The sequence below is a fragment of the Phyllostomus discolor genome, chromosome 9, assembly GCF_004126475.2.
Source record: "Phyllostomus discolor isolate MPI-MPIP mPhyDis1 chromosome 9, mPhyDis1.pri.v3, whole genome shotgun sequence".
Lineage (NCBI taxonomy): Eukaryota > Metazoa > Chordata > Mammalia > Chiroptera > Phyllostomidae > Phyllostomus > Phyllostomus discolor.
This window is the reverse complement of record NC_040911.2, coordinates 74,185,257-74,211,610: the sequence shown is the minus strand read 5'-3', so window position 1 is coordinate 74,211,610 and position 26,354 is coordinate 74,185,257.

Sequence of the window (26,354 nt, the reverse complement as noted above, 5' to 3'; positions counted from 1 at the left end):
AAGACTATAAATCATCTCAGAACACAAAATCAAAAAATGCAACATAGCCAAATGTAGTTTATATTTTTTCAAGATTTTATTTTTAGAGAGATGGGAAGGGTGGAAGAAAGAGAGAGAGAAACATCAATGTGGGAGAGAAATTGTCTCTTGCACTCACCCTTTCCAGGGGGATGGAACCCACAACCCAGGCATGTGCCCTGGCTGGTGACTGAACCAGCAGCCTTTCACTTTGCAGAATGACTCCCAACCAAGTGATCCGGACTGGTCAGAGCCATACATTTTTTTTAAGGGAGTCCCTACTAACTTTTGCCCAAAATACTAGTTTTGGTGACAAAACATTTTGTTCCGTGGAGTATTCTCAAGTGGTAAATAAATGGAGCAGGCATAGATAAACAGCAGTTAAGAGGCTGGTGCCTACATGCCCTAGCCACCTCTCTCTACTATTCCCACTTACACACATGCTGTACACACTTCAGCCCAAGAGTTCTACTTTTAGGTTGTGGACTCTCAAATCACTTTATTTGAATAAAGAGTCATGGCTTTTAAAGAACTTGGCATTCCCTGCCCCAAAACTTATATATTTTCCTAAAATGTTTTCTCCTACATTTCAGCATGTGCAATAGTTGGTATTAAGTAGATTCTATTTATATTTTTTGCATCTTTAGACAATTCTGTATCTTGAGCCAAGATGCCTTCACAAATTCTAAGAACTGAAATAACCTTAGGTTCAGAGGCCTCAAGCCTTCAGCTGAATGAAGCAAATCTGTCATCAGCTGGAAGTGCTGTGGCAACCAGATGTCACTTTTCCCAAAGCAGAAGACATGAGGACAAGCTCCCATTTCTCATGCTTCATTGTAGAGGGCTGAAATTCACTCTAAGATTCTTAAAATGATGATGGAATCAGAAGCACCATAAGTTCTAAGCAGTGTTTCTACAGGCATGTTATAAAACCAACTGTTAATTTATAAATATACTGAGATGGCCCTGGATTTCTTTTGTATGTATATTGTGTTAAGCACATGCTTTGATTATTATCTAAGGAAATTAGTAATGTAATACATACCAGGCTGACAAATAAAAAGTGACCAAGGGATGTATACACAGCAGAAATGGCTAGGAGATGGGAGATCACAAAGCAAAACATAGCACAACAAAACAAAACAAAAAATATGCTATTCTTTCCTTAATATAAATTTGTGCTAGAAATGGGTGCCACAAATGACATTTCCCAGCACCCCCTTGCAATTTAGGTGAGGCCATATGGTGGAGTTCTAGCCAGTGGAATGTTAGCAGAAATGAAGACCACTTCTAAAAAGTGAAATCTTCAAAAAAAAATGTAAGTGTGCTTCTCTGTGATCCTTTCCCCTTCTGACTGGCTGAAATTAAATATTTCACAGAAAAATTCTTGGAGGCCATCTGTTAAATATGGCATTATTTTCCATTAGCCTAGGTCCAACTGCCACAAGGGTATGAGCTACCTGGTACCCTATTTACGCATCTAGTACTCGTGTTTCAGCAAGAAAGAAGAATCTGTCATGTTATTGTTTATTTATTAGAGCCTATGCTAATTAATATAAAATGCAATGGTGAAAATCACCAAAGTTTAAGACAACCCCTAATATTTCCAAATTAAACTAAACAAAATTTTTACTTATTGCTTTTTTTCTCATCACTTTTAATGTCATCACACTTTTGAGAACACATAGTGATTGAAAAAGTTCTGTGTAGGACTATGGCTATTCTACAGAGTTGGATAAACTCGGATTTTACCAAACCACTTGGCAATTCTGGAACTATCAGTCTATTGGTGGTTGACATCTCTTTCTTTACCCACTCAGCATCCATGATGCCTTTCTTGGTAATTTTCCTTTGGAGAACTACAGATCTTTCATTCATTTATCCCTAGTGTAAATGACAATCATGGGACTCCATTCATTCTTGGTCAGTTGTTGAGCAAAAACATATCTAAGTTGACCAGACCTTCTGTACCTGGAATTTTTAACAGAGTATGGAATGTAGAAGGAAATAATAATGGTCATTGCCAAATAATTTTGATAGCTGAAATCTGCAAATCATTATTTCCTGCTTCCTGGATCTCTAGAGTTATCCTCAGTCCCTGAGTCTTTTCTGGAGTTTCCTTCAATTTTTTGAACTTCTAAATTTCCTTTCAATGAAATACTTTTTATTTACATTTTATTGTCAGTGTTGTATAGTTGTTATTTATTGCTACAAAATAAAGTATCCTAAAACTTAGTAGCTTAAAACAATAGTAAATATGTTATTATCTCACACAGTTGCTGTGGGTAAAAGATCTGGGGGATTTTTGTCTCAGGGTCTTTCTCACAAGGTTGTTGCAATCATATGTCAGCCAAACCTATAATCATCTCAAAGTTTGACCAGAGAGGAAAGAGGTCTCCTTCCAGAACAGTGGCTCATTCAAATGGATGACAAGTTGTTGCTGGATTTTGGCAGGAAGCCTCAGCTCTGCTTCTCATGGGCTTTCTTAAATGTCCACATGGCATGATAGCAGGCTTCTTTCAGACAAAGTATAGAAGAGACCAAGCTGGAAGCCAAAATGCTTTTTTATGGCCTACCTTCAGGAGTTACATATTGTTATTTATGTCATATTCTATTGGCCACACAGTGTCAGCCTTGATTCAGGGTGGGAAGTGTATGTATATACAAGGGTGTGAATATCAGGAGGCAAAGATTATTTGGGAGCCATCTTGGAGCCTAATGACCACATGGGGTTAATTTTTGTTTCTTGCAACCACAAAAACCCAGTTGGTATAACTATTTTTGTTGAATAAGTACAGGCTGCTTTTATGTATCCTTAAGGACAATTCTAAAAAGTAAAAGAAAAGAAAAATTAACTTCTAAGAGAAAAAGTCACAAGAATTTGGCAGTATCCCTTGGACAATATACTTTTTTTTTATCAGGCTCTATATTCCTGACATTCAACTTTGATTATGGCAATTATAAAATTTTTAATTGCAATGATGTCTCCAAATCCTGGGAACTTTTAATAACACTCTACAAACTTTAATGATGGTGAGACTAGGCCCAAGATCACATTTTTTAAATCCATGGCATGTGTCCACATAACTTCCTAATCTCTCACATTTCCAGAAGATTATCTTCTTAAATAAGTATTCACAGTAATCCTTTGAAAGGTATCAACATACCAATATAAGTCATTTGTTTTTCCCTCCATTAGTCATAGTATCAGATGGAAATCATTCCATTGAGTAAAGCAGAATCAAAGAGATTTGGGTCCTATAATCCAATGTCCTTGTTTTGTGGATGAAGAAACTGAAACCCACAGAGATTATGGAATGTTCCCATAGCCACACAGTCAATGCAAGAGCCATAAAAAGAACCCAAGTACCCCAAATTCTGTACCAACATTTGCCCCATTATATGAAATTAATTGTGCTATTTGACCAGTAGCCTAAAGTCAATTCAATCACTCCATTTGATATTTGACTGACAAGTAAGAGCATGTTATACTTCCTTCTGGATTTTATCAGAAGTAATAACAATTAAATTATACAATATAACTACTTAATCCCTCTGGAAACAGGAAATGGAGATCTGAGGAGGCAGTTCTTTAATTTTTTCCATTAAAAGTAAAGAGAAGAAGCATAATAAGATTTTTTAAGATAATTTATAGGGTATAAAGATTAATTGTACACTTCCCTAAGTGATTTATAATATCATCTCACTTCTACTTGGGGTGTGATCTTCATTTTACCCAAGGAATTCCCAATGGTTTTCAGCTTTTACAAGCTATGTATTAGAGAATGCCTGTAGGGGCTATAATTTTGACTGAGGAAGAAGTCTTCAGGGCAAATTGCTGAGAGAATGAGATAGAAAAAATAAGTTTGGAGTTCTTTCTACTGAGTTCATCAAATGGCCTTCAAGTTCACATTTCCTCTAGGGGTTCTTAGATAAGCCAAGTTATGCCTGTTTTCCCTGAAACTCTTGAAGTAGTACTATTTTAAAGCACAAGACAGATTCATTGCCATATATCTTCACCTCTAAAATTTTAGATCCTGGGATTTCAAGTCTAGCTCCAGTTGAAGGACTACAACACAGTTTCTCAACATTTGGGACAATCTAATTCTTTCTTACGGGGGACAGTCCTGTGCATTGTAAGATACTTAGCAATATCCCTGGCTTCTACCCAATTGGAGGAGCATCTATCCTCCAACTGCAACAAACAAAAATGTCTCCAGACACTACTAAATGTCCCCTGAAAGACAAAATCTACCAAGATTGACAGTCAGTGCCTTAAGGCAAGGTTCTGGATCATAGAGACAGCCTCTGGCGACAATCTAAAAGCATAAATTTATTTTGCTGGATGTGGAGAGCTCTTCAGGGGCAATTAAGTCATTTTCATCAAATGGTCATTTGGTACTGCTATGCATCAAGTACCATGTTAGCCACAGCACCCAGTCCCTGACGAATTAATGGTTACTCTGTCACTCAGGTTACAGTTGGATTAGTCAGATTTATTTACTCCTAGAAACTCAGTGATATTTTAATCAAACTCCCAAACCTCCAAGTTTATAATGAAAACTAAAATATTAATTCAATGATAATATCACTAGGAGATGACACTAAAACTCACAAACAACAGGAAACATACTGCATCCTAAAATTATTTCTGATTCTCTCCTAGATTTCCTGAGGGTTTTGTAAAAAGTAAGTGAGACTTTTCTAAAACTGGAATAAAATTTTTGCTCAGATACACTATGTTCTTTGCCTTGCCAGCCTACATAACTGACAGGGTGGAGGCAGTGACACACAAAGCTCCATCACATCTGCTTATGGGGAGATCAGAAAGATAATTAAAACAAGGATGGGGCTGTTCAGTTCTTGGATCTGCTTGATTATGAAGTCACAAACTTGCTAATAAGTCAAATGGCATTTCTAAAAGACTCATCTTCCAGAGAACCACATGATAATTTACAGACAGATTTCCCATCCAAGCCTTGTGATGTCGATTTATGAAAATTGAATTGGAATCGTGAATCACTCTATAACTTGTAACTAAAACAATATACTCCTATTTTAAATATTTATAGCCTGTGCCCCTCTGGGCTTTCAAAATTCAGAAGTGAATTTTGGAGGCATTCAGAAACTTGAAAAACCAAAAGCATGCACTTAACACTTCTTTTTAAACCACTGACTCACCCTCTAGCTAGAGGAGAGAAATCCCAACAAATCAAATTGAAACTCAGCAAGAAAAAAATGTACTTAGGGAGAATTTATAGAGGAGCAGAAAAGGCAAGGGGAAACAGCTTGTAAGAAAAAGCAAAGTCAAAATAGACCCTTCTGCATGAACCAAGGAAATTGAGATGCAACATATACTCCCAAAATGCTGGATGAAATGTGTTTATGGAAAAGGTGACTTTATGGGCATTTTAGAGTCACAATAGTGTCCAAATTTCAATTCTGCCAGTAATTTTCTATGTGACTTTGGGAAAATACTCAGTTCTTTAAGTGTTGGATTCTTACAACTGCAAAGTAAAGTTATAATCCACTTCTTAAACTGGTTTGATAACTAAATGTACTAATATATTTAAAGTGCTTTTCTATCATTATGCCTCATACATCATGGCCACAAATTTAATTTTCATGACCTATTTTTTCCCATCTGAATTAAGTATGGGGATAAAATGAAACACACAAATATATATATGATGCTATGAATACAGATATGTCAAGCACCAATGTTGCATAATCTCAAGAATATGAGTACTAGGTTTAGATAATTCCCATTTGAATCTTTAATCTACCACATACTATGTAATCTTGAGGAAGTTAAACTATAGCCTTGTGCCTCAGTTTCCTCTTATGTAGAATAGTAAATTACATTTTCTACACATGGCATGTGGTGAGGGCTCCAAAAGGTAATTAAAACCAAATGGTTAGCACATAAAAAGCTCTCAGTAAATGACACATATTATTATAGAAATAATGCTGCCCATAGATTATAACAATGTATATGAATAATACTTCATTATCTATATATACATGTATAGAACCTATTTATAGGTATCCCTCTAATAAATGATCCCAATTTTCAAAAAAAGTTTCTGTTCTACTTATTAGAATAAAATTTGATATAATTATTCCTCATGTGTGCAATCAAAGTCAAAATTTTTCTTTTTGCTGTATCATTGATAAAAGCTAAGAAATTGAGCCCAAATGTATTTAGCTATATTTGGTTATTCTTCTCCGGCTCTAGTCCTTTAGTATGCCATTTCTGTTGCTGCTTGCTGTTTTATGTTAATCATTCTGTTAAAGGGTTTGTCTTACAAATAAATACTTTTATAAATTGCCCTGGCTGTTGTGGCTCAGTGGATTGAGTGCCAGCCTGCAAATGAAAGAGTCACCGGTTCTATTCCCAGTCAGGTCACATGCCTGGGCTGCAGGCCAGGTCCCCAATAGGAAGTGCTCAAGAGGCAATCACACATTAATGTTTCTCTTCCTCTCTTTCCCTCTCCCTGCCTCTCTCTCTAAAAATGAATAAAATCTTTAAAATAATATTTTTTGTCTTTTTTAAGGGTACATTTATTATGCACATCTGCCTCCCCAACCCCAAAACACACACTCTAACTTGAACAAGAAACAAGAAAGACAAGGTGAAAGGTACTGCAAATGTTCTTTGTGGGAAGAACTAGTTTTATGCCTAATGAGTTGAATAAGTAGCAGTGAGAGACAGGGTATTTAGAAGTGTGTTTGGGGATGGAGTGGAGAGAGGTCAAAAAGATTTACATGGTCCAGGACTTGAATAAAGGAACATACTATGATGAGCAATAAAATGATGGGTACTATTTATCAGACCAGACATTGTTTTTTATATGTCTTCTCTCATTTAATCTCAGATCAATACTGAGGTAAGAATTCTTATTATGACCAATTAAAGCTGCAAAAACTAGATTCTGAAAGACTGAAACACTTGGCCAAAGTCACAAAACTAATCTATTATGGAACCAGGAAAGAAATCCACATCCCTTTCCTATGGTTAGGCTCTTAGCTACTGTTCTAATTTATTTATTATTTGTTCTATTTATTTTATTTATTCTTTTTACAATGGCCCTACAAGGTTAATATTGTCATTTTCTTCATTTTCCTGAGAAGAAAACAAGGTTTAGAGAGCATAAGAGACTTGCCCCAAACTAATAACGGCCAAAATTTGGATCTAAATGTAAATCTAGGTCAAAACTGGATCACAGAAAAATTTATATTTGATATTTTTCTAGCTTCAGAGTGTTAATAAGTTGAATTTTCCTTTGAAGGAGTAAAACCATCTGACTTGTAGATGAACATAACAACCAGCCATGAGAAAAAAATGAGGGAAGTTTGAGTGACTAAGTGACATGAGGGAAGTTTGTGATAGACTAAGTTTCTACAGGTGTGTGCCCATCCTTTAGTTGATCTGTACCTCATCTGCCCATATTAGTTACCTACTTACCATACAACCAAACACTCCAATGTCAATGGCTTAAAACAGTCACCATTTACTGTGGTTCAGGAGTCTAGTGTTCATTTGAGTACATTGTCTAGCCTTGGCTGAGCTGACTTAGGTACAATATCTGTGATCAGTTGCAGGTTGGGAACAGCTGTAACTGATTTCCCCTATGCTTGGGTCAGTCAGCTGTTGGCTGGTACTCTTTGTCTTTGGTCTCTTATTCTACAGCCTGTCTGGGCTTGTCAACATGGAGGTGGCAGAGTCCTAAGAGCAACAAGGATTCATGAGGCCAGAACTTAGAAGTAGGACATTCTAGATTCAAACAGGTGACAAATAGAATCCAGTTCTTAAAATGATGAGCTATTGTACAATACAACATTGCAAAGGAGTAGAGAATCCCTGTCCCCCTCCCCCTCAAACAATGACCACAGTACTCTTATAAAAATAAGCCAAACTTGTTCTTACTAGGTATTAGTGAATGATGGCATTTGTTGTATTACTACCTTGTGAACATTTGCATTTTGCAAAGTAAAAATATCATAGGAAGACTTGAGCCATTATGTGGCTACTTACAGCAGTCACAAAGGGTATTTCCTCACAAAGGGTATTTCTGAGACTAATTAACAACTGTTTTTGAAAACATATGCCTCAAATAACTGTCACTATACCTCAAAATCTAAGAATAAGACACAGTTCCTTTTCTCCAAAGTCCTGCAATTGAATGGGGAAGACAAAATGTTTACTGAAAGCTTTAAATCTGCTGATGCAGCCTTCTGTGAACAGGAGAGTGGTTTTTGCCTTTTTAATTATTTTCCCTGTATCACCTTACTGAGAGCAAAACAGAATAACCAATTTGAGGGAATGTCAAATTAAAGGTTGGAAAGGAGGCATCAAAGGTTTTCTTTTAAAAAGGAAGTATCAGACATTAAAAATATCAGGTGTTCCCACCTGATTCCTTATGTGTAGAAGAACATTAACCACCTGCAAAGCTGTTCTTGTTGGAAGAAGACTTCCTATAGAATCTGAGAAAAGCAACTAAAGTAGGAGGAGGGAGCTGTATTGGCAGGGACTGCCTCAGAAAATATGTTAGTCTGATGATGTGTAGATAGAGTGGGGACATTGTGTTAAGAAACTCCACCTCTCTTTGTCTTTAGAAAAAAGCAATGGGAGGTGATATTTTTCTTTTCATTTAAAAATTGACATGTTACAAGAAGAAAAACAAATAATACCAAAGTTAGCAAGGATATAGAAATTACAAGTTATATACATTGTTGGTGGAAGTGTAAATTGATTCACTCACTTTGTAAAAAATCCTTAATATTATCTAATAAAATTGAACACACGCCTTCCTTATGATCCCCAAACTCCATTTTTAGGAATATCTCTAACAAAAATAAGCACATATGTTCACCAACATGTACTAAAATATGTATGATAGCATTACTGATAATGGCCCTAAATGGGAACCAATGCATATCTATGCATGTAGAAATCAAGATAATGGTTACCTTTGGTGGTGAATGACTGGAAGGGGACATGAAAGAAGGTTCTAGGTGTTTTTAATGCTCTGATTTTAAAGAAAGTATGTTCAGTTTATAAAAATGTATCCAGCTGTTTTGTTATATGTGTATTTTTCTGTGAGTATATTATACTTTATGTCTTTCTAAAAAATCTGTGCTCTAAATAAGTTAAAAATCTAGTTGAATCAATGTAAAACTAACCCACACATTACCAAATAAAGCAGAGGCCAGCACACTTCTAGACTCCAGAAGCATCTGGAGGCTTTGAAACATTGAATTTTATGGGTCAAGTGGGACCTAAAGCACTTCGGAGGTGGCAAAGTACCAAAATTAGGCCCTCTGATGGGAGTTTGTAAAACTGGAGGGGCCTGTGTGGTTCACTTTCAGGATGGCAGGTAGAAAAAGCTGAAGTCCCTGCCTGAAATGATGACTGTAAATTTGACTGGTTTGAGGGGTAATATGAAGCAGCTATTCATAGAATCTGGGGAAACTTAAGGCTGGCTCAATGATTGAATCATTTCTTCCCTCATCACCATGGACCAGGATCTCTGAGTCTCAATATAAGTTCTGCTTCCAGACTGAGAATCTGTCGGGACCCAGGTGGAGGCAACTTCAGAGCCACCAGAGAGAAATGAGCCAGAAAAACATAGAGGGGGAAACAAACAATCCTGAGTCTACATGGTAGAATTTCAATGTAAATGACAAAACTAACACAAGAAAGTAGTTAATATCAAACAAGTAAGATATAAAACAATTCTTGGAAAAAGTTAAAATGATAAAGCAATTCTCAATATAATTCTTAAAAGTATATTTAGCCCTGGCTGGGTGGTTCAGTTGGTTAAAGTGTCATCTCATACACCAAAATGTCGTGGGTTAGATTCCCTGATTAGGGCACATACCTAGGTTGTATGTTTGATTCTCAGTCACGGCACATATAGGAGGCAACTGATTAATGTTTCTCTCTTACATCAATGTCTGTCTGTCTGTTTCTCTTTGTCAAATCAATAAATATATCCTCAGGTGAGGATTAAAAATTTAAAAAGTATATTTAGATCCTATGAGGGATAGAATGAGAAAAATGCATTATATTTTAAAAAATATTTAAAGTAAACATGCAAGGAGAAAGATAAGAATGAAGAATAGATGAATAAAAACCATGATGGGCAAAGAATTAATAGATGATGAGCAAAATATGTGAGACACTTCTTAGTATCCTAAAATAGAAAAATTCAAATAAATACCTATCAACTGGTACATATGTATTATATCCACAAAATGGAATACTATGCAATAAGAAAAAGGAAAAAAGTACTACTACATGTTATGACATGGACAAACAAAAAAGACATTAGGCTAAGTGAAAGAAGCTAGATATAAAAGACTACATGTTGTATAATTCTATTTATATAAAATGTCCAGAAAGTAAAAGCAAATTGAGACAGAAACTCTTCATTGTCCTTCTAGGAAATGGAAACCAGGATTTCTGATTCACTTCTTACATGTTTGCAAGCACTTTTGAAAGTCTTCTGAGTGGATGGCTTGGAACATGGTGATACATAAACAAGCAAGGACAAATGAGTGTGTATGTATGATTTCTGAGTGTTAGGCAAGTGGGGGGGAAGATAGGAAAAGTGTTTGTTAGTATTTACCTCTTAAAGTCAAATAGGAAAAGGTATTGCCTCTGTGCTCCAAAACTCCATTCTTTTAGGTAAATGGAAGAAAATGTGTTTTCTCCTAATCCTTATTGAGACCCATATAACCAGCCTGACTACCTTCCCTAATCTAATAGCTTGTGTTTGAGCTGAGTTTTTGTATGAAAGATGCCATAGTTTGCCTGACTGCATTTTTCCTCTTTATCTTTCCTTGTGTAAACACAGAATCAAAATGCTAGATTTGCTCCATTTGGAATAGTTTCACCTGGAGCAAACATATATTCCCCTTGTCTCAAAACCTGGGAGATTCAGAGCTGGCCACACCTTTGGATTCAGTGATCAAAACAGCCTCACTTCATCTAGGCATAATTCAAAACACTATGTTTCTGTTTTCCAAGTCCATCAAGGACTGACCAACCTTAAGGCATGCTGCCTATAGGTTACTTCCAATAATTCTCAGTCTTAGAGTTTAGGAATTAACCAAATTGATTTCCATGCAATTTCCATAGATGGAGAATTCACTTTCTGTTCAAGTCCAACTGAGTCCAATGTGTTGATATCTGGGACTGGGACTGGGCCATTGTATGTGCCCAATAGGTAAGAACAGAACTACTTATTGTAAGAAAATAAGCCCCCCCTCCCCACTGCAAAAGTCTTCCCTTTGAAGTTCTGTGTAAAACCTTATGGAATTGTTGTAAGGATTTGTGAAATATTAAATATCTTTGAGTTTGGGGAATTGGCATTGTAATAACAGTAAAAAAATTCTCCTTTCCCCGCCTCCTTTGCTTAATAACCCTGTTACATGACCTTCTAAAGGCTTTGTTCCCTTAGGAAACATAACATGATTTGCAACAGTCTGTAATAAAACTTGGAAAAGATAACCATAGCACTGGTTCAATAATCGTGTGAATTGCTTTTAGATGCACTTTTCCAATGAAGTGTTCATATAATTAATTGTAAACCCTGGAACAATGCTTTGGCCTAGAGTACAAATGTCCCTTCATGTGTCTGTGGTGTGGGCCCAGCAATTCTCTCCTTGTGCCTCCATAAGCCTTGTCATTTGTCACATGCATGACCTTAATCTCTTAACTGGCCTCATGAATATGGGAATAAGCATATGGCCTTATTCCTGGAAGTACAGATCCCTTCCTGGCTGGGACTTCACCTTCAGTTCTAAGAACTGTGATTCCACGATCCCACCTTCTCTTCCAACTGACACAAGATCAGCCTGTTTGCACACTGAAGGCCCATTCTTCAGTAGATGCTGTGATTGAAGTTCCCTGTAGATACAGTCAACACTTCAGTGCCCTGTGATGGTTGTGAGCTGGCATCTATTAGCTGATGGCAATTTCTCTCTGGGTTTCTCACAGCTTTGCCATCCTGTCACCTCCTCACATAGGAGTTCACATAAATTCCTCCTTACACCAAGGCCCCCCAGAATGTTATTCATCAAAATGACCTGTGCTCTCACCTGTCATAGAGACTGGTTGCTTCTTTGTAAGAGGTAGCCACTTGCCTGGATCTTCAGATCTCTGGAACAGAGAATATTTCTCTGTCTCCTTTTCCAAAACAAATGACTTCTAATTAAGGTTTTTTTTTTCTTTTGAGTTTTCACTGTCCTCTTGGCAATCAGACAAAGCATTGCCTGCCCACTTCATAGAAAATAAATAAAAGCTGGTCATTTTATAGGAAACTGAAAAATTGAGTTGCTTGAAGAATTTCTAAAACAAGAGCTGCTTTTATGAGACAAGAAAAAAGACTGATACCAGTTTGTAATAAAACCAGAAACTTGAGGCTCATTGAACTGAAGGTGACAGACCCCCATTAACAGCACCTGTTTTAGAGACAATACACTCAATTTCAATCCGAGAAATACAGAGACACATAGAACAAGAAAACAGAAGGAAAAGAGAAGAGTGAAAAAGAAAGGAGAAGAGGGAACAGGAGAAGGAAGAATTAAAGGGTACAGGGATAAAGGAAGATGAGAATTTCTCTCCAATTTACTTATAGTAGATGTTGAAAACAGTTCAGGTTATCAAAAGAGGTTCATCAAAAATGTGTTAAGATTGGTTTGGATGCATACTTGGTGCACAGAATGTTCCTGTGTGTTAATCCATGCTAAGAAAAACACAAATCACAGGGGCAGGATCTTGGTAGCTCTGTATGTTCAGGAGGGTTTGCAAACTGATGTCATGTTAGTCATCTTGTGCTTTTAGCCATGACTGTAATTTAGTTTGCCTTACTTTAGTTTCAGCCTTGATCCTGAAAGTAAAGCACAAGGACCCTCTTTCTAATTATTTCAGAACACATTTTCCAATTATTTTTACAACCTAATTCTGACATTCTTGCCCATCTTTTTGATTGACTTTTTTGGATCAAGAAAATGAAGACTTTTAATGAGTCTTTTCTCCTTGAACTGAATTGGGTTGCCATTGTTGATCCTTCAATATTTAGTGGCAGCTCCAGTGAACAAAAACAACAGGCTTTCTTCCTCTGCTCTCTTTAAAACGCCTTAATAGGAAACACATTCTGCATTCCCCATGTGCAAGTTTTCAGTGCAAATCTTTATTTAATCTTAATTTAGTCCAAGGGCTCTTCCACTGTAAAAAAGGGTGTTACTGATGGGAACACATCCCTGAAGACCTTAAGGATGTGGTAGATTCCTTAGGGGCCTTTGGGAAGAAGAGCAGTGCCTATTGTCCCTGAATCATGTTGGCATTTCAAAAATTGGCCTGCTTCTAAGGATATTTTTCCAACCAGAACCAGAGAGAGAAGAAAGAAAAGGAGTAGAGGGAGGAGAGAGGAGAGGGGAGAAGAGGGGAAGGGAAGGAAGGGAAAGGGAGGGGAGGGAATGGGAAAGGAGGGGAGAGGAGAGAAAGAGAGGGTAAGGGAGAGGAGGGGAATAGAATTCCTTATGCCAATCATTAATCTTTAGGGATTCATTTGTGTTCTTACTTTCAGTACCCAGACAATAAGTTCCATTCTGTTCCAATGGATAATCTGAAGGGAATACTGCCAGCTGGGCAAAAAAAAAAAAAAAAGGAAAAACACTTAATAAATTTTTTGCTTCAGCCAAAACTTGTATCTTCTCTGGGTATCAGGGTCATTTAGCATGATATTATTTCCTATTCATTTCTGAGTTACAAAATTCCTCTAGATTCCTTCTCATTGGCTCCATGTGAAAGCAGGTAAGGAAGCATTTTGTCCAGAGTCACTGCTTCAACCAGTCCACTTTGTAGCAGAGGAGCTGAGAACCTTGGTGTGTTCCTTGCTAGCCCATGTGCTTTGATGCTGTTTGTCTTGGAGGCTTTATCCTGAAGAACCATTCGGAGGCAGCTCTGCCATTCCCTTGGGTGGATTTATGCTATTTTAACACTGAGATTAGAGAGTCATTTTTTCACATTGCCCTCTGTTAATTCACTTTACAAAGAACGACATGAGTGTGGGAAGCCAGGAGCCACTTGGGAGCATTTGAGCAGAGCACCCACCTTGGCCAAGGAGACCCCTAACACATGACTGCTGGTATGTCTTTGTATAAAAGTTAGACTGAAATGGGCATAAGGGAACAAAAGAGAAGCCCATTTTCTACTGTCTAAAGCAAACGCACACTGTTAAGCTTGTTCAGTTTTCCCTTTAACAGTCTTCAAAGGACACACACATTTTCATTAGCATCCCAGGGCCACAATTCCTCAGAGGGAGTGTTGCTGTTTCCTAACGTAATCCAGGTCTCCCTTCAAGAGACTGAGAAGTCCTATGGAAAATGGGCCAGGCCATGGGCAAAACATGAAGTGACGGATGTTTGTCTTTGGCTTCCACACACTTTCCATCTAGCGTTGGCCTCCACCCTACTGATCAAAATTTCAGGTTTTATAAAGAGCTGGTGTTCAGCGAGGATTAGGTCAGGAGAACAAAAAGCTGAGTCATTACAGGAAGGCATTGAAGCTGGCTTAGAGGCTTAATCACCTCCACCCAGACCTGCATTTAAGAAGAGAAAGCTTTTAAGTCAGGTGAATCTTTAGCAGTAGGATGGCAGGCAATGCCAGATGCAGTATCTTAAATCATATAAATCAAATCATAAAGAAGATTACTGCCTTGATATCCCTAGAAGGCTAGTCTTGATCAATATCTCAAGAAACCTTTTTTATACCTTCACATGTGGTGAAGTGTTAAATAATTAGTGCCAGTTTGGAGGGCTCATTGCTCCTTTTTTAGAAACATTGTACCACCAGACTTGTGGGACTTGAAGCACTATCTTTTGAGACCTGCTGATGTGGGTGACCCCCTTGTTCTGCCAATATCAGTTCAATCTTCAATAGTAGGTTCCATATAGATGTAACCATACTTCTCTCTGTTTCCTTTCACATTTCATCTTGAACTCAGACTATCAGAAAGAGCCAAAGTCACCCAATGGTTCCTGATTAAGGAAACCTCTTAGAATTTCTAAGAGCCAAAAGAAATTCTAACATTCTCTATCAATAAGCAGATTTCTCAATGGTAATTTCACTTTAATTTCACAATTAAAATATAAGTAGTACAGATGGGATTGCAATCTCACCTCTAGCATGAACAAAATGCTATTGGAAATCTCTTCTTTTCTGCTTGTCTTCAGATAGAGAGTATGAGCTAATATTTACTTCATGGCACCCTGATGTTGGATGAGGGAAGAGAGTTCCTGCCTTAAAAAAAAAAGGCATCATCTCCAATGAGGTTGCTTTTGAAATAAAGTTTCTAATTGAACTTTCCATACTGCACTGCAGTAATATGGGGTAAAATTTGCTGTTTGGTGTGTTGGAAAACATGTAATCGTAGGAGACGATGTGGAGGTTGCTTAAAGCAGTATGAGACTGTAATTTCTTAGGCATTGCTGGTAATCATTCATTAGTAAGCCAAGTTGCTGAGTTCAGGCAAAGAATGCTTTACTTATAGCTTGTATATCAAGAATAGCCTTGATTTGTGTTCCACATAAAAGGAAAACAGACCAGCATCCCAGCTGCTTTTCCAAATGCGAGAAAACCATGAAGACATCTGTATATCCAGTCCCTTAGCCTAGACCATTTCATTTGGAGTATAGATGTCAATGAGGCTGAAGTTCTCCCACTGGAAGGATGGTGCAAAGTATAACCACATTCCCTTTTGTTAATTTTAGCAGGTATGTTTTCCATTAATGGGAAAGGTTTTATACTCATAGTATGTACATGGTTAACATTCAGTCTGGACTCTGCCTTGTCCTTTCTTTGAATGGGTCAATGTGTCAATTATTCCCTCCCAAAGCCTTCTGGGTTTGGGAAGTGTTCAAACTGTCTCTCCTTTCTGCTGAAATTATATTTTGCAATGAACACATGTAAGGGCCTGCCTAGTGATTCTAAGATTTCCTATTTTCTCTTGGGCTCTCATGACCTGCAAGTCCTAATTATACCTCTGGTATCACTTGAGACTTCATTCCCCATATGGCTCCTTTTCTGGAGGTGGAGGGAAGACTTTTCATTCTGCTTCCAAATCATGGGGCTACAAGAAATACCCCCCCAGGTCTCCTTTCAAAACTCTAAAGTTATTTAGAAACAATGTAGCACAGTTTCAAAACTCTAAGAAATATCTACTCACTTTTCTTCCAGGTCTTTCAAGAGTCTCTTTTCAAAGCAATCCCCTATATCTAAAACCATCAGGAAAAGGATAAAAATAAGAGGAATTAATATACTAGTACACTGGCTTCTTTAGTCCAACACAATCCATCCTTTTGTATTAAAAGGATAAGGTAAATATTTTATTCTGTTCCTTTCATCTGAGAGGCATATCTGTTTTAACAATAACACATTGCCTTTTTAACCTCTGTTCCAGCTTCATTGTTTCTCCATATATACCATTGCTATCAAACATACTATAAATTTAACTTATTTACCTTGTTTCTGCCTTCCCCACTGAGTTGTAAGCCCTGTGAGGCTAAAGATTTTTATTTCCTTTGTTCACAGTTATCTAGAACAAGATGGACACATAATATGCTCTGTATGAATATTTGTTGAATGAATAAATTTCATGATGTTGATATCAGATATGATGTTAAGTAACCAGTAATCACCTGCTACATTTCCAGCATCAGGCTGAGTGCTGAGATCACTAAAGTTGTATGAGACCTCCAGGGTCAGCTTGAGGCATCCATTTCTTAGATACAAGTAAGAGTGCCTCTAATTCCTGCTCCTTGCTTAGAAGAGGTCCCATTATAATTGCCCCTAGAAAGAGGGAGGGCATATGTTCTTGATTGCCCCTCACTCTAAACTCCTGCTTCTATTGTGGCCTTCAGTCATCTTGGCATGTCCCTATCATGAGCCCAGAGGTACCAGGGTTTGCATAATTTTACAGTCACCCAAGAAGTTTAAGGAGATAATTTATGAAACAAATGACCTTAAGTTAAATTTTACAGATACCTGAAGAAATTCTTTGTTAAATTTGCTCTGTTGTTCACAAATCAATATACCTTTTTAAAATTTTTTCCAAATACAACTCATTTTAGTCCTAAGATTTTATTTATGTATGCTTTCTCCTTCACTGTAAATCTATGGCCTCTACAAAGCTAATTTATTAAGACTTTTTTATAAAAAGGATAGTTCTTTCCTAATAGGAATTCTTATGTCAATGATTAAACCTTTTGTTCAGTCTGCTACAAGCTAATGATAGAAAGGGCAGAAGACAGAATTCTTGTGCCTTGGATTTAGTTAGGACACAGATGGGGATGCAAAGTTCATATATACAGCTTAAAAGTTTAGTGGACAAGACATTTGAATGGAAGTTGTCTTTAGTTTCTCTTTATCTGGTGCTCAGGTGCTCGGGAGTCTATGTTGTAGTATCCCAAACCTGGGCTTCCTTTTTCTCTATAACATTTTTAAATTTTATTTTCTCAGGTTCCAATTTAACATCTGATAAAATACTAAACAGTCATTTAAAAAATTTTAGACATAAAAGTAGATGAATCTTAGAGATTTATCCCCTCCCTGAGGATGATTTCTGAAAGAATATGTTCGATTTCTATTAAAAGAAACCACACAGAAGTTGATGGAACCTGTTTAAAGAAGTCTGCTTCCTGCTCCATTCAAGTAGATTATACTGACAAGAAATCCCAAAGAACCAAAGTAAGGATTGGGAAGAGTAAAACCAGAAAGATGACAGCAAGTGGGCAACTAGGGCTTGGCACCACTGGAACAATCTGAGGAGCCATGAAGAATGCACTTCAGAATTGTTCATATCAGGAACAGAAGAGGGGAATATATAACTTCCATTCATCAAATATTATCCCATGGGATGTGAACCCCCTTCCACTCCAGAGTGAACCTTGAGAAGAAATGTAACTGTCAAGGACTCCTCATGGTTAATTGAGAACAAATTCCTAACCAGAATCAGTAGCCATTCTTGACAGAGGCCTGTCAAGTACTCCCCATTTCAGGGAAAAGCCACAGACTGAGACTCCTGTAGTCTCAATTAACTCATAAGAAAATTCCTGGTTTTGTCTTCAACCAATGGACTGCAATTTATCCCATTCAACTAAAACCATGCAAATATATCTTCATTTGCATCTCTACTGACCAATTAGAAATTTTCCATAACCAATCAGAATGCATGATGTTGACCAATCAGGTCTATACACCTCAGACCAATCAGAACTGTATGAATTTTAATTCCTCATTTACATAAAAGAAACCTGGGTGGAAAACATTCTCTATAAAACTAAGCTTCCCTTTGTATTAGCAGAGTGCACTTTTGGTTTTCACTGCAGGCTGTGTTTCCCCAGTTAGTTAACCCTTCACCTGAATAGTCTTTCTGCATCTAAGACTGGGAAATTTGTTGACACTAGAGAAGAAGGCAAGAGATTGGCAGTGTAGTTAAAGTGAAGCTCTGCCATTACAACTGTGTGAAGCACAGTCATGACAATGACTATAATAAAATGTAGGCTAGGAAGATATGACAGTAGGCACAAGAAGTGACCCTACAAAAGGAAAATCTAATCTATATATATATTTTTAATTTCAACTATTATATTTTAATATAATATATTTATTTATTTAAAGAAAAAGAATGCTAAAGTTTAAGTCCTAGTAGTGCTAAATCAGATTCATATAAACTCTCCACTGAGGACCATTAATAAAGTTAGTTGAATTACCAAAAACAAACATATAAACAAAACTGACTCAAAAGCATCAAAGATCTCAGAAGACAGAAAAAAATCTACCTGTCCAATTTTTTGAGAAGACGAAGTCCAGGGATATAAGCACAGGTAATAAAAGCTCCTTATCTCTTGAGCAAAAATTTTTTGATCATAAGAAAACAGCCAGCCAAAAACCTGAACTGAACTTTTCACAGCACTCCCCACCACAGGGACAGAAGCAAAAATCAAAGCTTTGACTCCACCAAGGGTGGGAAAACTGGAAAACCACCCCTCCTTGAGGAAAGATCCATGAGCTCTATTCCCTCAAATGGTCATAACAGAGTAATAATGAGCCTCCTTTGAGTATTTCTTTTTATCTGATGATCCAGGAGACCTCAGGCCTTAAATGAATGAAGGTTGCCTGGGGCTAGTGGACATCCATTCCCTTCCATTCTCTTTCCCTTTCCCTTCTCCTCCCTCCCTTCCTTCTTCCCTTGCAGAAGTAATCATTATTCCAGGCCTCAAAATATTCCTGCAAATAGTATTTTAAACAAATGTCAATCATAGAAAAATAAACTACCAGGAAAAAAAAAAAAGAAGAAACAGGCTCATTGAGCTAGCAGATGTACCAGAAACAGATCCACAGGAAGAATATCACATCTAATCACAGAATAGTAATTGGTGACACAATGGTCACAGAAATTAATTAATACTGCATTTGAAATTTTGGTAACAAATTGTAAATTGTAACAAGGAATCAATAGATTCTAAATATTTTAAATTTATGTTGGTATTTCTTCCTCATCACAGGAAATCCTTAAAAGTACATTTTCATATTTTCAAATCTATGGGAATTTTTGGTTTACATGTCCATTGTTGATTTCGATTTTAATTGCATCAAATATGAAGATCTTTATGATGCCAAGCCTTCAATATTTGTTGATACTATGACCTAGTATGTGGTCAATTATTTTTTAAGTTTCATGTGTTCTTGAAAAAATTGTGTAGTTCCTGATTTATATATATTTTATATATTTTAATATAATTTACATATTCATTATATATTATGTGTTATATATTATAAATTTATATTTTACATATTACATATTTTATATACCTTTATATGTTTTATTATATAGGGTCTGGCACAGATGATGTCTTTTTTATTATAAAATCTTTTATTATAAAATCATAAGCATTCAGTAACATAATATAACAATTCTGTTACATGACAATATCATACTCAAGCACACCATATATTTTAGGTGAAATGTTCAAATTAAAAGTCTAAATTATTATACCCATATTAATTATTACCCTACCAACCACATTCAAATAGGCCTTACTTCTCCTGGACCCTGTATATGTATAATATATACATATTTTCTCTCTGCCTTTTAATGTCTTCTAATAGTCTTTTCTTTTTGCAGTTTCAACATTTTTGTGAATTTACTTTTGTTACCATATTTGTATAAATCCTGATTCTCCTATTGTTATATTTTATTGATTCTGAACGGTTTCAGCATATCTTTTCAAACTTTATTCCCTCCTTTATTCTTTATTTATTTCCCTGTAACACAGGTTAGACATACCCATTAGATTTTTTTCTCCATCACCTATACTCTTAACTTCCTTCTACTTTTTTGTCTCCTTTCTCTTCTGTGTTGTCATCTATGTAATTTCATCACATCTTGGCATTCTCATGCTAATTATCTGTTCAGCAGATAATCTAAATTAATGTTTAAACTACACACTCATGTTTTCAAATCAGCAATATTTTTCACTTCTAAATATCTTGTGTAGTTATTTTTTAAATCCTTCTGGTTACTATTGATGATATGCTGTTACTCCTTTTTTTAATGGTTCTATCTTTTATATATTTAAACATTATATAATTTGTATTTTTTTCTATTTCCCAACTGATAGTCTCAATATCGCAATTATTTAGCTATCTAAATATCTAAATATTGTGGTTTTTGTTGACTCACATGGTAATTTGGTTCTTTATTTAATCTTATTAATCTTGATCTGTGGAAAACTAGGAGTTTAATTAAGAATGCCTTCTTTCAAAAGAGAAACTTCTCCTGTTGGTAGTCTTTCCAGTCCCCCTTCCAGGTCCACAAGGATTAATTCCTGCCTCTTAGTTTTGGTAGCTTCAAGTCTAACATCTGGTTTCCTGACTACACCACTAATACGGGCATCTGCCTTCAGGGAAAGTCTACCTTTTACCTTTGTTTAAGCTGCACAAATTTGCAACCGAAGAAGATGGTAAAGAAGTATTGAACTATGAAGGATCTGTATTTGGGAAAGCATTACTTGGTGAACTCAGAAAATCTCTGAGGAATCAAGTCTTGGGCTGATCTCTGATGAAAAATTAGGAATTAATTAGGTTTTTTAAAAAAGTGAAGTCTTGGGTAGCAAAAACCACATATACAAGTGCCCTGTGGCAAGAGGGAGAATGACAAGCATGAGGAAATAATTTACTTTTTGATTTTGGTTGAGCTCTTCTAAGTTATGTGCAAACACTGTGGGAGACACTTAGTGATCTTACCTGCTATGAAGCTGCCAGAAATCTGAAAGAGTAATATGAGCTGGAATTATTTTGGAAAAAATCCCAGATCAGAGAGGATGGTAAGCTACCCTTGGAAGAAATAAAAGGGGAGGAGGGTATTGCAGATGAGAGTAGTAGAGAATTAAGAATCAACTTTGGAAATGGGCACAGTGGATGCAGAGAGAATCCAGGAAGCTTTGTTATAAGCAGTACTCCTCAAACTTTAATGTTTAACTGGGATCTTGTTAAAATGTAGATTGTAACCCAGTAGGTCTGACATGTGTCCTAGAATTCTGCATTTTCACCAGTTTCCAGGTGTAGACACTGCTGGCCTGGGCTATACTTTGGTAAAAACAGTGAGCAGTCATCAGAAGAATACCTGGATAGAACAAAATCACTTCCTGGGGACCTGTAATACTGGGATAGGAAATTTGGCCCTTTTACTGAGCTGTAAAACTGTAAAACTTTAAGTCATCGGGGAAGCTTATTAGTCTATAGATGTTCAGCCCCGCCTATCCAATTCAGAGTTTTCAGGAAGTAGGGTTCAGGCCACTAGAGCATAAAGAACTCTCCAAGTGATTCTAATGCACAATAAAGTTTGAGAACCACTGTAACTTAGAAACTAAGAGCCCAGATAAGATTGTACCATGCATAGTAAAAGGATAAAACATTTTAGGAAAGAGACTGGCACATAGGACAGAGGACACAGGCAAAAAGAAAACTGGTAAAATTGCTAAAGCACAGCTGCTTTTTGATGCCTTTACAGGCTCAAAGCCAACACTCTCTCATCTAATCCCAAAACTCTATCCCCATTTAAGACCCAGTTTTGTCATATGGCTTTAGCCTTTCACTGTAGTGTGAATTTATGCAGAAATTGAGTTGAAAGAAAAGCATGTATGTGCCCCCTAAGTATGATCAATATTTAATATACATTCATAGTTGACTTTTCAAATCATAAGACGTGTTCATATGTCATAAGTCATATGACGTGTTCCATAAAAGTGAAAAGTGTCATTATGCTCCCCAAAGCATGACTCAGATAAAATGTAGGCAGCTGAATCCACTAAAGGACCCAGCAAAACAAACAACAAAACAAAAACACACAAATAAAAATTATTTATTTGCAGGTACTCTCATCCTAAAATTTTAAGGGATTCAAGAAAGAAAATAAAAAGTTTCTTGCACAAATTGTTTATGTGATTCATCAATAGGGTATTAAATAATTTTTCAAATCAGCTAAGTAGACAGTCACTTAAAATACACATGTACATCTCTTAATTCCAATTCAGCATGACAGCTTTTGCTATAGTTAGTTAGCTTTGTTTTTCTTTAAGTAGCTGGTCCTTTTGTTGTGTGGCTTTGTTTCATGAGGGATGTCACTGGGCAACCCAAGAGGAAATTCAGAAATAAGAGAAGATTGTCACCAATTCCTGATATCTTAGATCCTGATGATTGTATCTGGGGTGGAAAAGAGCAGAGTAAAGATACGCATTACACAGAATCCACAAATGTAGTTGTAGTATTAATAATCAATCATCTGAAAACAGAGAATTTACTACTCTCTGCCAGAGCATGATTCTGTAGGAAATCAATGTACTAAAAAGCATACATCCTGCTCTGGCTGGTGTGGTTCAACGGATTGAGCGCTGGCCTCCAAACCAAAATGTTGCTGGTTCAATTTCCTGTCAGGGCACATGCCTGGGTTGCAGACCTGGTCCCCAGTTGGGGATGTGTGAGAGGCAACAGATTGATGTATCTTTCTCACACTGATGTTTCTCTCCCTCTTTTTCTCCCTCCCTTTCCCTCTAAAAATAAATAAATAAAACATATATTTTTTAAAAGCATATGTCCTTCAGGCAACATTAATATTGAAATGGAAAATCTCCTCCAAATCTGAGTTTGCCATGTCAGATCAAGAAGGACCCATGCAAATTGCCAGTAGCTTATCCTATATGGTCATCTTGAACTTGAGAAAGTTCAGCCCATGCTCACAGTGAACTGGCATGTGACAGCTCCTTTGGGCCTGTTGTGCCTTGCAGGTACAGAGAGACCTGATTACCATAAAAGATCAGCCAGGCCTGCCCTGTGTGTTTATCCTGTTTGCCCTGGAATGTGCTTTTATCTTGAGGATATCAGCATCTGTGATGATTCCCCATATGCCCCACACTCAAGCATTAACATGTGTGGCTTTTGTGACATTATAGGAATTGTCACTTTTTCTGAATTGCTTCCCCAGGCCTAAGGTACTTGTACCAAATCTGCTTGGCAAACTGTTTATATATTTAAATAACTAACTAGAAGAAATTATGTGTGTTGATGTTATGTGCTCTGGATTGATATTTCATTAGATCTTATTTTTATGTGCATTAGCTCATTTTTGGCTTATGACACATGTGCTCTGTTTTGGCCTGCATGTCTATGTCCTCTCCAAAAGACATGGATTGAAATATGAACTCCCAGTGTGATGGTATTTCACAGTGGGGCCCTTGGGAGGTAATTAAGTCATGAGGGTGGAGTCCTCATAAATGGGATTAGTGCCCTTATAGAAGGGCCCATAGAGAGTTAGCACACTTTCTGCCATGAAAGGACATAACAGTGGGAAAACAGTGGTGTGAGACCAAGAAGGCCATCACTGGAAGCCAACCACACTGGCACCTGATCTCAGATATCCACCCTCCAGAACTGTGAAAAATAAGTTCCTGTTGTTTATATGCCACCAAGCCTATGGTATTACGTTATAGCAGCCAAACTAAGGCATTCTCCTTAGAAGCAGTTCTTGCCCACCGCTTTAATAAGGTGTAGTTTACATTTTGTAAATTTTCCTCCTTCTCCTTTGTTCCTACTCCTGCTCTCTCCACACTCCATTCCTGATGCCTAGTGATATTTTACCTTTTTATAATAACTTTTTTCTAATTCATAATTTTTAATGAAGACAAAAGTACAAATGCCAGCATTATAATAAAGAGCAACTGAATCTTCAGATATTTGTGTCTGGCCAGATATTTCCACTAAAACACATAAACAAAATAACCTTTGGTATATCTAGATATCACAGATAATGAATAATTTTAATCATCCAAAAATAGCAGCCAGTTGACTGCAAAAAGCAGAAAGTATACATCCTATGCCTCTAGGATACTTATTATCACTCTGTGCTACTCTATTATTGTCAGATATGATTGATGCAATATTTGGAACATATTTACACAAAAATTATATCTAATTTGTATCTAAAAATTCAAATTTAACTTTGTGTCCAGCATTTTTATTTACTAAGTCTGGCAACTCTATTGTACTAGGATACATAGCATTTTATAGTAAAAACCATTCTCAAATTTTACTTTATCATCACTCATAAGAAAATTTGAATGGCTTTTTTTCCCCACTTTCTTTAGCAAAAGCATAGATGGGTACCTGTGTTACTCTTTCTTGGGTTTCTTAAAAGTCTCCACCCTCTAAATTCAACAACCCCTACTGATGAAAACCTCTGAATAATTTTTTTTCCAATGGGTTTATTTTAGATTTGAACTACTGTTCAAGTATTTCCTTTAGCTCTATACCAAAACTCAATGATTTTTCGATCTAGGCTTTCCAAAAGGGAAAATATGGTGTGCTGAATGCAGAGGAGTTGCTGAAGACACTGGGAATCCTACCCCTGCAGAAATTAAATGTCTTTTTCATCAATCTTCAGGGAAGCTAAAGAAGTGACATGATCACAGGCTTTGATGTCAAGTTGGCCTGACTAGGTTCTTGACAATGGCATAATTAATCAAATGAACCTTGAATAATTCACTTATCTCTGTCATCTATCTCTTCATTCATAAAAAAATTAGAGATTGATAGATGGATATTGGCACAAGATTTCAATGTGATAACAAATGGAAAGTAGTTGCTGTAGAATAAATTTTTGAAATGACAGCCAATATATTGTTCACTCCTAGTAACATTCACTGTCCTGGCCATGACAACTAAAACAGCCATTGCCTTAGCAAGAAGGTAGACCCTGGCAAGAATGAAAAGGGCATTGCCTTCATTGCTGAGGTTTATATTTCAAAATACAATTGACTCTTGAATACTGTGGGTTTGAATTGTACAGGTCCACATATACACAGATTTTTTTCAATTAACCCACACAGTTCAACTGACCTGGAAAGTTCAGTTGACCCATGCAGTTCAAATCTGTGTGCTATTCAAGTGTCCCCTGGCAGTTGGGGATACATGCATGTGGAGGGCCAACTTAAGTTATGTGAGGCTTTCCAATTGTGTAGGCAGTTGGTGTCCCTATCCCAGCCCTACCCCATTACATTGTTCAAGGGTCAACTGTGGAAAGTAATATGGTATGCTGGTAAATATTTAGCTATCAAGCAGCTCTTTAAAAATAAAGTCCTATTTTATAGCCCCTAATGATTTTTGTGGTGAAAATACTCCCATCAAGCCTGATTTCAGTCCACTGATGTGACAGTATTGAATACAATGTTCGGAAGGGATGCACACATGCACTAAGGGTAGAAGAGTATTTTCTTAGAACTCCCAAAGCTGGGTTTTACTTTTAGCCTTAAGAGAAGAAATATGTAAGATATGATGGGATACAGTTTCTTGTCACCCACCATAAAAACATATGTGCATAAAACTTTTCATAAGCTAAGGAAATCATAGAGTCATTCAGAGGGGCTCAATCTAAGAAGTAGCTGAGCCACCATGGCCTGGCTGTAGTAAGACGATAGAAATGTAAATAGGAAGAAGAATCCAACATTGTACTGTGTTTCCTCCTTGACATTTTGAGAAGCCCTCTTTGAAATTCTGTGAGATGATAGAAGCCTAGGTAAGAAGAAATATTCAAACATTGGACTGTTTTCTCCTTGAAATCCTGTGAATCACATTAGAAAAATGTGACTGTGTGTCATTCTTAGGCAGAGAAGGGGCATAAAATGAGACCCCCGCCTCCTCAAAGACTAGAGTGATGGATATCCACATCTTTAAGGCTCCATTGAGAAAGATGGAATGTTCACTTGGCATG